We start from the raw sequence: 13,579 nt of genomic DNA on the forward strand, positions 1-13,579 counted from the left end.
AATAATAATTTTTTTAACGATAATATCTGGTGAACTGTTATACATCGAAAGTGACAATTCTTTCGACAAAAGCGATCGAGGGACGGTGTCAACGATACCGTCGATTTTATTTTTCGTTTTTATTAAATTGTGCAAAAGAACAGTCGACAAGCGAGCGTTATAATCTTTCGCGTTGTTGTCAAATGTACATACACGCGTATTATATAAATCATCGTTTCGGATTCGAACGTGAAGAAAAATCCTTAAAACAACTTTTCATAACGCGATATCGTTGACACCGTACGCTTTTATCGAAAGAATCATCATCTCTTTCTCGATTGTTCCGTGAAAAGAATATTCGATTTTAAAAGCATCCGTAAAAAGAGTTTTCCCACGATCTTACCAACAGTTGGTAAACACTAGCAAAGACTCGATACGACGACTCGTTTCTTCGATGATTTTTAATGCACTACCGATTATCACACGGAAATTCCAGCTCTTTCGAATATCTGGTCGATTTTCAAACATTTTCCTTTCTTTCCGCTCCATTAAAGACGATGTAATAATCGCGCAACTGTTGTTGCAAATTTTCCGTGCGACGGTCATGGTGCGAAAACTCGTTCCACGCGACACGGACCATCGACGAAAGCTCCTCTCTTCTCCTCCTCCTATCGAAAACCAATTAATTAAATTTCACTCTCATCCCCTCCTCCTATCCACGACTTACTTCCTTTCTTCTTTGTTTACTCTTTGATTGTATACACTTGGATGGTGAAGGAAAGATGAAAGGCGAGTTGCTTGCTTTCTATGGACCAGAAATTTGAATCTGACAATCTGGAAAATCGTCCCTTCGAATTTAATTTTATTTTAGTTTCATATTCCGTTCGAGATTATTCGACGATTCCTGGTCGGTTGTAAAGTCCTTGTCATCCTGGCGAATAGCTCGGTAAAAGTTTCGAATTCTTCTTCCTCGACGTGGGATATTGATTAAAATATTTCGAATACACTCGCAAAACTTTTTTCTTCTTTTTTTTTTTTATACGTTTAATTAAAACGTTTCGTCGAATTTGTGTGAAAAGGTGGAAAAAAAAAAAAATTTCAAAAATTTTAAATTTAAAAATGTAACGGATAGAGTCGAGTCTTTTTTTTTTTTTTTCTCAACTCAAGTACATCGATCGATAATAATAAGTTTTGCAACGAATTAGTTCTTTGAAAAGTTCTCCTTACAGAAATCTACTTAATAAGCTACTTAATACTTAAGAAGTGGTCGAAGTTGGATTGCGCTAATTGCCAGTCGCGAATAGACGGTTTCCCGCGACCTATCAAAGTTATTTGTGGATCGTTAACGTCGAATAAAATCTTCCTTAACTCGGTGAAATTGTATGTATGTGAATAACCTTATAACGAAAGGCGAATAATAACGGTTCGTTTCGAGGATTAGAAAATTCGAAAATAAATACCGATTAGAAATACTATTAAATCGTTTTTAAACGAACGTTTACAAATTTTCCTCTATACCTTTATACGAGTTTCCACTCTCGTTTATTCTTCCCACCATCCACTGGCCAAAAACAACGATAAATTACTCTCCGTTCACTCCTTGGACCCTTTTACGCGTTCGCTCTTCGCAATCTTCTGCAAGATTGGCAACGTTTAAATCGGAAATAATAGGATGGGAATGGATAGAAAACCGTAAGTAAGTTTCACAGTGCGTGACCGGGTTGTGCTCGCCATTCTGGACGATCCAACGAAGGAATGCACAGGCTGCTATTCTTCCTGTCGTTTATTGAAATGCCCCGCGTGCTCTCACGCCGTATTCTTCCACCCCACTCCGACGACCGAGTGGTCGAGCGGAGAGGAGGGGAGGAACGGGAAGGAGAGGGGCGGATGAAAACTGCGAGTCGAGGGAAAGTCGAATGGAATGGAAGAACTGTCGGGAACAGATGTAACGTTCACCGATTTCGCGTCGTGTTAAACGGAAGAAATTGCCGAGTAAGAACAAAAATACTCCTTGTGTCCTTACCCCTCCCTCCCCTCTTCCGAATTATTAAAGAAACCACGACTAAGATGATATTTCTGCTTCCCTCCTTCGGTTCTCAACGTAACCGAACACTAGCTAATTTTTGAAACGTGTCGTCGTTCGTTCCGTTCGTCGAATCGAATCCCTTCTTTGTTCGCTTTTCTTGGAATAAATTTCATCTAAAAAAAAATTTGTTTTAACTTCCAAATTACATTCTTTTCAAATTAATTTTCCGATATAGCAACCGTTTTAAGATTGGTCTCGAATTGAAAAATTTATTTTAAGAGATTTCTCGAATTTTATTCTTTTACTTTTAGAGAGAATAGGAAGTATCGGTCGGCGAGCTTCGAAATTCGTTTCAATATGTACAATTTGTCGCCGGATATATACGCTATCGTACCGTACGAAGATCGATTTTGTTCTTATTCCACGATTCTATTCCGTTATACGGAATTGCTGAACTTTACATTTACCTTCGATTTTATTCCGTTCGATTTTCCTCAGATTCCGTGCAACTTGCGATAAGAATACAAAACTCAAAACGAGAAAATACACGGGCGGTATGTAACTCTCTGATAACTTTGAAAGGGCCGAATCAAGAGCTTCTTCGCTCTTCGAATTCGGGGATTAACGATTAAAATTGGAAAATTGAAGTGAAATTGTTTTTAATCCGCGGTTTTAAAAGAGTAAAAAAATGAAAGGAACAATACAGGATTTGGAATTTATGGAGAATGAAATAAATTTTTACTACGATGTATTTCTAACTTGTTAAAATTATATTAATAATTAGCGTAATTATACCTGCGAGAAAAAAAGAATTCGCAAGAATGTTCATAAGTAATAAATCGCTTGGATAAGAAATTCTTTCACTTTTAAAAGAAATTGCATCGATCCAATGTTTGTTCTCGAAAAATATTTTTTCGATTGCTTTAAAACTGAATTGCGGATATTATAATCTGTGTAAATTGATTTTCGAAATTACGTACGTTCGAATTTTTGAATTGATCGCGAAGATGCACGGAATTAGGAAATATAAAATATATGAAAATAAAAATTCTCCATCATTCGTGTTTGCATGAACGCGAAATATAAAATCATCGTAAAAACATCGAGAAACAGATTGGAAGGATGCATAAAATGTAAAATAAAACGTATCGGTATTATAAATAAATTTTGATAATTTTCACGTAAAAATTTTTTAAAACGTAACATTGCGAATTTATACACGTATATTTTTGTTGATTGAAACAAATAGTGTGTTAATCCTGTTTTTTTTTTTTTTTTTTTTTTTTTTAAATAAAACACCATTTAGATGCAACATTCAATATCCCAAATGGTAATATCAAATTATCGAAACAATATGAAAAATTGTACAAAACGTTGAATTATGATACATCAAATTATTACCTTTTTTTTAGTTCGATACGTTGAAATTTGACGATAAAAATAAATTCGAAATGTTCAAAGAGAAATTTTAATTTTTATCGTGCGTAAAATAATAATTAGAAAGAAATAATTTTCTAATCGATAACGCGAGATAACGGAGAATTTCTGTCGACGTTGATCAGACTTAACGTCTCGAAACGTGAATCTTCTTCGACGAAGAAACAATACAAAATGAGGTTATCTCGTTAATTATCGGACTACATTATTAGATCAATGTCAGGATAATGTTTCGAGCATCTGCTTTAGTTACGGAAATCGGACTACTCTTATTTAATCAACAATTCCATCAATCTAAATATCAAGGAGTTGATATTGAATTTCCAACTAAATGTTACGCGGTGAACGTATTTTCCATGGCGAAACAAAATATTTTCCTCGCTATCGAATTTAAAATCTTATTACTGTTAATAAATTTGTAAGTTAGATTTTTATTAAAGTTAATGATACGATTCTTAACAAATTTGAACTTGACTTGAAATTCAATCAAAAAGAACGTATTACCTTTACGGTTGTTTCATGGATTAATGAAAGGAAGAACTATCGAATGCGCGTTCAGCCCTTTTTATTCGTTCTTCGAATCCATATAATAAATCAAACCGAAATAAATATTCCAATGTACGATTTTTCCGCAAAGTAGTATCTTCCCTTTTTTATTTTATATTCATTTATAAATAATAATTACAATCCGTGTATAATAATATTGTACTAATCTAACCTAACTATTCTACGTTATGATTAATCAACAACGATTACCACATACGAAAGAGTAAATGAAAAACGACGAATAGGAAAAAAGAAAGAAAAAAAAAAAAAAAACGTATTTTCTCTTACTTCGTTTCTTTCGATGCAAAAGTTTCCAACCTCGTGAATAGAATCGCGGTGAACGAACGCGAAACTATCGAAGAAAAATCGATTTAATCGCGAAAAGAAAAGTAAAGGAGAATTAAGAAGAATGGACGAAACGGTCGTTTTCACTGTTCAACTGGTATACATACGCGGCGAGTTGTCCACGAGAGCACATTTTAAAAGTGAATTGGAAGCGGACGAACGAGTGACGACAGCGACGCAGCGGCGGCATAGAGATGGAAACGGTTCACACAGGGTGGCCAACAAAAAAAAGCACACGTGACATCTGCCGTCCACCGAGGCGAAGCTTTTTTGTAATAAAGCGACGAAATCCCAGAAAAACCGTCATCGCGGATTAAGCGGGCGCCGATATTAAAGCGCAATCTGAAATTCGACGGCGGCGTTGCGCTGGGCAGAGAAGCGCGAGGTGGTGTGCTTGCTCTCCCACTCACGCGCAGAGAAAGAGGGAAAAGGAAAAAAAGGGTACAACGAGTGCATCGGCGCATCAGCTATTATTTGCGCGGCAAATGGTCGTTTAATGGGTCTCGCTGCGTATACATGGAAACGAACGTCTGCCAATCGTGGTGTCGCATAATTGTTTTTGCAAAGCGCACACTTGAATGCCAACATATGATACAAAATAATTGGCCGACCGGGTATCGCGTAAATAGCTCGAATCGAGGCAACGGTTGGCCAACCGTTTGCGATCAATTACGCGTTTCGAAATGGAATTATTCCATCGTCTAATTTACGCGTCGAAACTTTCGCTTCAACTCCATCTTGCAAGGAGACGACTCGCCTCGCATAAAAATTCCAATTTTAACGTATATAGCGTAAAAATATTCGCAGAGCGATTTTTTCTTTTTTTTTTCAACGAAAAATCTCTGAAAAGATTCGAGAGATGAACATTTCGTATAATTAAAATTTCGCTTTATCTTGCACCCATTAGAGAAAATTAGATTTTGAAAAACCAGAAAAGAAATTGAAACTTTATGCTATTTCGCGATTCACAACGACAGATAGGTAAATATATTTGAGATTTTTTTTTTTTTTGTTTTCTAGCTTCGATTGATATTTCCACATTATTTTCCTTTTTATGCGCGATATCAAAGATGATATTGAAACGGAAATGGAAATTGTTCTTTTTTTTTTTTTTTTTTCTGTATAATAGTTTATCATTGAAAGTGAATGTTTAAAGCGGAACAACATTAAAATTCGATTTATCGAAGATTTTATTGCAGACGCTTATCGTATCCTTTTATCAAATTAAATATCGGCACATTTAATTTAGGGAGATATTGAAAACTCGATTTTCCAGTGAAAACTAGATTTTTCATTGTTAAGTGAAATTTTACATCGGATCAGAAACATAAATTTTTGCTGGTATAGCAGCAATGGTTTTACATTTTTTTTTTTTTTCTTTTTTAAAGTTTCAGTAGTTTTTTTTTTTTTTTTTTTTTTCTCTCTACTGCAAGACTTTTAACCTTTTTCGCTATATTTCAATGCATTTCACGTCAGCGGAAAATACTACGAGTAAAAATTTCTCCGGTAATCGTAGATTTTGGTTAAACGTTCAGAATTCCTTCTTTTCAATTCATTCTGCTATATTTTTATTAAGAAGACTCCATCCTTGCTCGTTATTACGTGTATATTATACGTTGCAATTTTTAACGAATCATTTTAAAAATTTTGCAAGAGTGATAAATTTATTCCTTTCTATTTTCATATAATCTTTGTCCCTAATATATGTTCTCTATATAAATATATATATATATATACGCGCGCGCGCGCACACATATATTTCTAATTGCAAGTATGTGTATAATCTGTAATCTTCAATGTGACATCATAGGTCGATATCGCTATTGCGTCGATATATCATTGGTCGATATATCACTCAGCGATTAGCAGCACTGCCTTCGAGATAACTAACGAAAGAATCGTCCAGTAATATTTTTTGCCCTCTTTTCGAAAAGGAAGAAATAATTTATTGGCAACTGGCTATTTATCAATAACTTATTATTTATTTTACTACGTATAAACGGTTTTTTTTTTTTTAATTTAGAAAAGGAAATTAGGAGTTTTCTAATTTATTTGACGAAAATTTTCACATGTTTCGATAATGTCGAAGAATAGATTTGATTGGATAACGCTTAAAATCATATATAATGAGTACGGACGTTTTTACGTAGCTGTAATAATATATTGTAATACACGATATGTAAATTATATGCGACGTGCAATATTTATTCGTTATCGTAAAATATAGAGAATGACGGTTGGACGAAAGACGAGAAGGAATCGAGAGAGTAAAAAAGAATTTCGAAAAATTTGTGATTGATATCACTCGTTTCGTTGGGCTCGAAGAATACTTTCGAATATATATATATATAAAAAAAAGAAATAATATATGCAAACAATACGTATTATGCAAAATTAACGTGGGATATAAAAATATAATTTTTTATTTCTCTAACCGTTTCGTTTTTTTTTCATTACAAAATGCATAAACGTAAAAAACGTAAAAGGAGAAACATGTTTATTGATGAAATTTCTCGATAACAAAATTCACGATAATATAACGATTGTAAAAAATTACCTTAGTTTAACGTCACGCGTGAACTCGCTTTAAATTCGGTCGCACAATAATGTCGTAAAATTGTATCCCACGCGAAACGTTAAAGTGACAAGCGTTACGGTAGGTGGAATAAAATAGCGACGTAATATCACGTGACAAAGAAGAAGAGTCGAGCTCGAGTCTAAAATGGAGTAAGGCGCACCAGACATTGTATCACGCGATTATCAACAGGTACCTTACGTTTAAGCATTCATTGGCAATCATCCAGCGGTGGCCTCCAAAAGGAGTGCCTCTTCCTCTCGTCTCTTTCATAACCCCCTTTTCTACTCTCATCCGAGGACGGGATATTCTTTTTCCAAAAATAACGATGAATTCGAACAAAAAACAATAAACCGTCTCGGTTTAATGCTTTCTTTTCGGCCCATAAATATTTATAATACAATTAATGTAAGATAGAAATTAAGCCAAGAACCAAGGACAAAGACGGAAAAAAAGTTTTTCGCTTCTTTCATCAAGATAATCGTGGTTTTTGCAAAATGATTGGAATTCACGATTTTTTTTCTCTCTCTCGTTAAACAAAGTATTAACGATAAATTAAACTGTAAAGAATACGATATTAAAAATATTGATGATAATAATAATAATAATAATAACAAAAGAGTGAAGGTATTAATGTTATCGAACACTTTTTTTTTTTTTTATATCGACACGAAACACACCCTTCCATAACGCGCGTCTGACTGAATGAAAACACGCGCTTCGACCGATCTTTATACTATTAGACACGTGCCGCGGTTTCCATGGCAACAATCAAACCTTTGTCACGTGACTCTCCGCGGTTGAAATTAAAAGGTCTTTTTTAACGTATCAGAAGAAACGAGCCTTCGATCAATATTAAAAGATCGTGTCGATGCAAAGTTAAAATTTCCATCTAACGCCGCCATATTAATTTTACTTCTCCTCCCGTAAAGCCAGCTTTATTAAGTGTGAAATATAGCGTGCGAAACGTTTTACATTAATACGAATAGAAAAATAGGTAGGATTGGTTGAAAGTTTGATCGAAATAAATTTCAACTCGTACATTCGAGATTAAATCGAATCCATCGCTAGAGGAAAATCCATATCCCACCCATTACGTCATCCCCTTTCTACCGATTGGAAAACTTCTAATTAATAGTTGGGCATTTCGATCTAAGCTAATTTTTGTTTCTCGCTCACGGAACGGGCAGCAATATTCGAGAAAATGCGTATCGACAAAAAAAATATAGGAGCGTGAATTTTCATTACGCGAAAAAATATATAATAAAAATTTTACACACGACTACATACATACATACAAAAATACGTACGTAACCGCGCGATCATTTTACAATTTCCATCGAATAAATATTTTATATCGAGTATACATAAAAAAAAAAAAAAAAAAAAAAAAAAAAACTTCATCATTTTTTCGTACAATGTAAATTCCGTACGTAGTGTAAATTCCTTTCCAAAAAAAAAAAAAAAAAAAAACAAAAAATTTTCTGTAATTTCAACAATAATAACCACGATATGATAATTATTATTTGAGAAAAAATTTTACCCCTGCTTAGTCGGATGGGGAAAAAGAAAATTGACAATTTTCTTCTGCGCTATACTCGTGGGCAAAGTCGAAGTGAAACAATATCAGTGTACCGGGGTCGGTGTAAAGCTTTTTCGTGTTGATATTTTAGCGGTAAAATGCGATGTGGGGACTAAAGGGATTCCACTTGTCGATTACTCGACCAAAGCCCACTTGACCTCGCAAACATGTTAGGCTTATGCTAGCCAAGTTTCATGTTGCATAGGTTACGCTCACCCTCGCTTTCTCCATTTACCGTGTACCGGCCAAAATTCATCCTCCAATACTCTTAGCGATATTCGATTCGTCCAAGTAAATATAGTTGACGAAAAAAAAAAAAAAGAGAGAGAGAGAAAAAAAAATATCCGCTCAATACTTTTTACTTTCAGGATCATTTCATACGCGTTATTAAAAGAATCTTTGGGATGCACGAATAAATTGTACAAAATATATATATATATATAAAATAGTCGAAGAATAATAGTATTGCGTCAAAAGGGGAAAGAATAATGAAAAAAAGAAGAGCGAATGGCAAGTTTGTTATTACCGGAGAGATTTGCTCTCCAGCAAATCAGCAGTAAAATGAGAGAAGTTTGAAAACGAGAGAAAAAAAACGGTCATTCGTACAGTCACGCGCAGAAAGAAGCTATATTTTTTTTTCCTTTTTTTTTTGTTATTCTTCACGAATGCAAAATTATTAAATTACAATTTTCCGATGTTCTTCGAATGGATACGAATGGTCTAAGAATTTGATAATTATTTTTCTTGTTAAAATTTACGGATTAACCGAGAAGAAACGGCGATATAGCGAACGAGATAATATGATTTGTCCGAAAAATTATCGTATGGAAAATTGAAATTGAAAAGAAGGTAAAAGTGATGGAAAAATGGGATAGAGATGGTTTCGAAATGGCATGATTCACGCGAGTATATCTGTGTCGGTATGCCACTTAAATCGTAAGCACCGTGGATATTCCCATTTCTAACGGAAATGTTTCTTCTTTAATGGTATAAGAGGATCAAGACCAGTATTCTTTGCTCGAGTATTGTATATTCTTCTTAACGCACTGCATCGAGAACTCGATTCAATCGTAAATTTCCTTTCTTCTTCTTTTATGTACACAGATGTTTCGAATGGTTATTCAAATAATTGCCATTTCTCGTTTGTTAAACGGCTTTAAATAATATATATACAATTTTCGAAAAATAAAATTTCTAAAATTCTATTCGCTTCTCGATATGATGATAAATTGAATTATCGTTTCGTAACGAATGTAAATAATACGGCAAGCAGAGACTCGAATCGGAGAACGAATCGAAAGCGTTCCCTGAAAATGTGTGTAACAGCGTAGAAACGGTTTGAAATCCGAACTAATTGGGTCCGCAGTCCAGTTCTAAATGAACATTTTTCCGATTAAACGCTTTTTACAAAGGTAGTTGAGAATCGTCGAGAGGACAAACGGAAGGATCGATCGGTAATGTCGTATGTACTTTGACCGATAAAAGAACATTCTTCAATTCGGAATCAACTTTCGAAAAGATCATTACGACGTAGACGCGTCTTCTATTTAGATTCCCACGCGTTTCATCACCTTGATTTTACTTCGATTCGATTAACTTTCTCTTTTTTTCTAGAATTTATCTATTTAATCGCAAGGAAGGAAAAAGACGGGGAGCGTGAATATCACGAATACGCAGCACCACTTTCGGTCGGTGTTCTCGAAAGCGAAAAGTTTTTCCATCGTTTGGCAAAAATTGCGTCAGGATGGTTAATGGTCGTGACGATGGACGGAGCCCATCAGCGAATCTCCACAAGAATGCATCCACGGTCTGGAGGATAAAATGGAAAAATAGCTCGGTCCGACGAGTGTCACCGACAAAGCGTTGATATCTCTCCTCCGACTTCGCATCCTTCCTTCCCGTGAAATTGATCGTTATTTCGTAACGATAACCTCTCGTTAACTTTCCATTCCGTATTTCTTCGTTTCGTTTCATTCCAGGTTGGGAAGCACTGGTGAACAAAAGGGAAGGAGAATCGGACGAGGGGAACAGTCTGTTTTTGTTATTTGCTCGAACGATGTTTAACCTACGCCTCGTGGACGTGCATAACTTGGCGCTCGCTGCGACGCGGGCGGCATGGCCGGTGTTACATCAAGGTCGCTTTTGGAACGCTCTCGCGAAGAATTGCCGGATAGAACGAAAATGCGGTGCATTAATTCGAGCCACGGACTCGAGTGCACGGAGAAAGGCAAATGAAACGTCCCTCGGAAAAATGTACGCTCCGATGAATCTTGAGATAAGCGGGATAAGAGAAATAATTAAGGATATTATGTCGTCCGCTCGGCGTTCGTCCTCGATGAAAGCAACTGCTAAATGCCGGTTCGAGGCAACTAGCCACCGTTTCGTCAAAATATCGCGAACGATGTTGCTTTCTTTGTTCCTACAGATGGATTAAAATATTATGGGATAAAATTGTGAAAATTTTGCTTCGCAGTTATCGTGGAAAAAATACACGAATCAAAATAAATAAATAAACGAAAGGTAGGATCGCGATGCGAGGAGAGAATAACTCGTAAAATTTTTCCATCGAATTTCGCAAAAGAAATTCGCAAAGAGGAAAAAAGAATCGAAGAAACGAAGAAGAAAAGAGACGGAAGAAAAAATTGAAAGGAAGGAAACGCTATATCTGGGGAAAATGAACTTATTAACGTTTCTTTTTCTCCTTTCGCAGATACAATCGAGGATATGGATTAGATTAAAAGAAATAGTTGGATTTCGCGAGGAATATAAAGAACGGTACATAAGGGACCGAGGAAATTGAAATCTTATTGTCCCTGCCTCCCACGGACAGATTAGAACTGACAACCAATCCACCTATTTTCGTTTCACTTCGACTTTTCTACCTTCGTTGAAACGGTTAATCGGAAAATCTTTTCAATTTCTTCGCGAAATCACGCGAAGGCGACGGCAATACCTCTCTAATTGCAACGGATTCCAATTACATCCAACATTTCTCTTCTAATTAGGTACAAAACGCGAGTTCCATCACGATCATTTCGATAGTTCGAATTTTTTTACGCTTTTCGTAGTAATTCCCTCCCCCTCCCCTCTTTTCCTTCTCCCGATTATCACGAGAAAGAGATTCAAATTTTCAAGAGATAAGACGGAAATTTTAGCAAAGACGATTCTACTAAAGCGGATTAAGCGGAGAAAAAAGAAGGGGTTGGCACGAGATATAGGAGGAAATTAATCGAATCGAGTGGCATAAAACGTAAAAGCAACGAGGATCATCAACAGGTTCTACGAGTGAGCCGGAAGTCATTGGCAGTTCTCCAAAGAAGAGTCGACGAAGAGGGACGGCGGTTGGCGTCCACAGGTGCTCGGAACGAGCATAGCGGCTACGTTGCTACTGAATGAATTGGCAAAGGGCGCCACGAACAAAAGAACTCTATGCCATTCGTGCGTACGAGCTTCGCTCGGAACACCTTTGCAGTTACTCTCTTAAAGCAATTTCTCCTTACTTCTCGCTATTTTCACTCGCATCGTTCTCGACAACGAATCAGAACATGAACGAAAGTATCATGTGTGAAACTTTAGCGAACGAAGCTCGTGAAATCGAATATCAATTATTTTCTGCATACATTTCGATTATGATATTATAACGTATGAGAACAAACGAAATGACAGATTATTTAGATAGAGATAAATGATGATATATCGGATTAAAATTTAAATTAACGGATCTTAATTCTCGGTATTAATTACTTGATATCAAATCGTTCAACGTTTGATCTCTTCGATTCGTCTGGAACAAACGGGATGATAATCGATCGAACGATCTTCAGTGAAGTTGAAGAATCCATGTTTACAAGAACAACGTTGGACATTAATTACGCGTGTTATAATGGTATAATTTTTGTACGTTTCATCACTTGAAACGATATTCGTTCGTTGTAATCGTTTTATCGAACAATTCACAGTATCACCGCTAGTCACTGCTTGATTTAGCTCGTGTCGTAAATTTTTCGTTGTCGCGTAATGAACAATAACACTTAACGAGCGGCGTGTAAACGTGGTTAAAAAAAAGAAAAAACGATTTTACATATCGAGTATATGAAACGGTATCTCAAAAACTATCGACGACAATCCGCGAGAAACACACAACGTGGAAAAAAGTTTCGTCCTAACTGACGCGCACTTGCCAATATTTACGTTGCGTCGCATTCATCGAATTCTCATCGCACATGGAAGGAGGGAGGGAGGGAGAGAGAGAGAGGGAGAGAGGGAGGAAAGCAAGAAAAGTGGAAACACGTTTCGTACGGATAAAAATCGAAAGGGTAAGGACAACGATCGAAGCGACGTTTATTCACTTACCCGATTGAAAAGCTGGTCCAACGATACGTGGATGGAACGATCGGATGGGACGAGGTTGCGTACGAGAAGCGGTGAAAACAGTGTGCGAGGAAATCCTTGGCAGTAGGCTTAAAAGCATAGCACTGTTCGCGGCCCGTTTTCGTAAGAGGCAAGGGGGCTGCAGATCGGCACGCGCGCGGTTTCACTCGTGGGGGTGTCGCGGTGCGACTGTAGCACAATCGCTACCCTCTCACGCTCTCACGGTCTCCATCCCTCCGCTCTTTCTCTGCCCTTCCACCTCACTCTCTCTCTCTTTCTCTCTCTCTCTCTCTCTCTCCTTCTCCTCCTTCTCCTCTTCGTTTGTTCTCCGTTCGACCTATCTTCCTTCTCGTCTAATTCGCTTTCTCTCTCTCTCTCTCTGTTTCTGTCTCGAGCCGTCCACGGTGTATCTCCCCACCACCGAAAATGCCAACCCACTCCACCACAAATGTGCGCGCGTGTGTACGTGCGTGTGTGTATAGCCTTTTCGAAAAGCCCCACTCACACGACTCTTACGCGATAGCCGTAGAGGTGGCTGGTTGACGGAATGGCTGGCTGGCTGGCTGGCTGGCTGACTGACTGACTCGCTGACTCGCTTCGTTCGGTATCTACGCTTTCGAAAGCCGCGCAGGATCCTCTAATCGGCCCGCGCACGCCTTCGCGCTACCAAATTCTATGCGCATCACGCTCTCTTCTCCTCCTCCTCCTCTTCCTGCTC

General features: G+C 37.0%; 1 protein-coding gene across 1 annotated transcript in view; it reads right to left on the reverse strand.

Annotated features, from left to right (window-relative positions):
- The window catches only part of DIP-lambda (Dpr-interacting protein lambda), a 69,250-nt gene extending 56,202 nt beyond the window's left edge, over window positions 1–13,048 (reverse strand). The window contains exon 1 of the mRNA XM_086906368.1: window positions 12,844–13,048. The gene's annotated coding sequence lies outside the window, so the exon portion shown is untranslated. The remainder of the gene's footprint in view (window positions 1–12,843) is intronic.
- Between the last annotated feature and the right edge of the window lie 531 nt (window positions 13,049–13,579).

Source organism: Apis florea, unplaced genomic scaffold (genome assembly GCF_048593485.1).
Source record: "Apis florea isolate Af1SG1 unplaced genomic scaffold, ASM4859348v1 contig_2492_pilon, whole genome shotgun sequence".
NCBI lineage: Eukaryota > Metazoa > Arthropoda > Insecta > Hymenoptera > Apidae > Apis > Apis florea.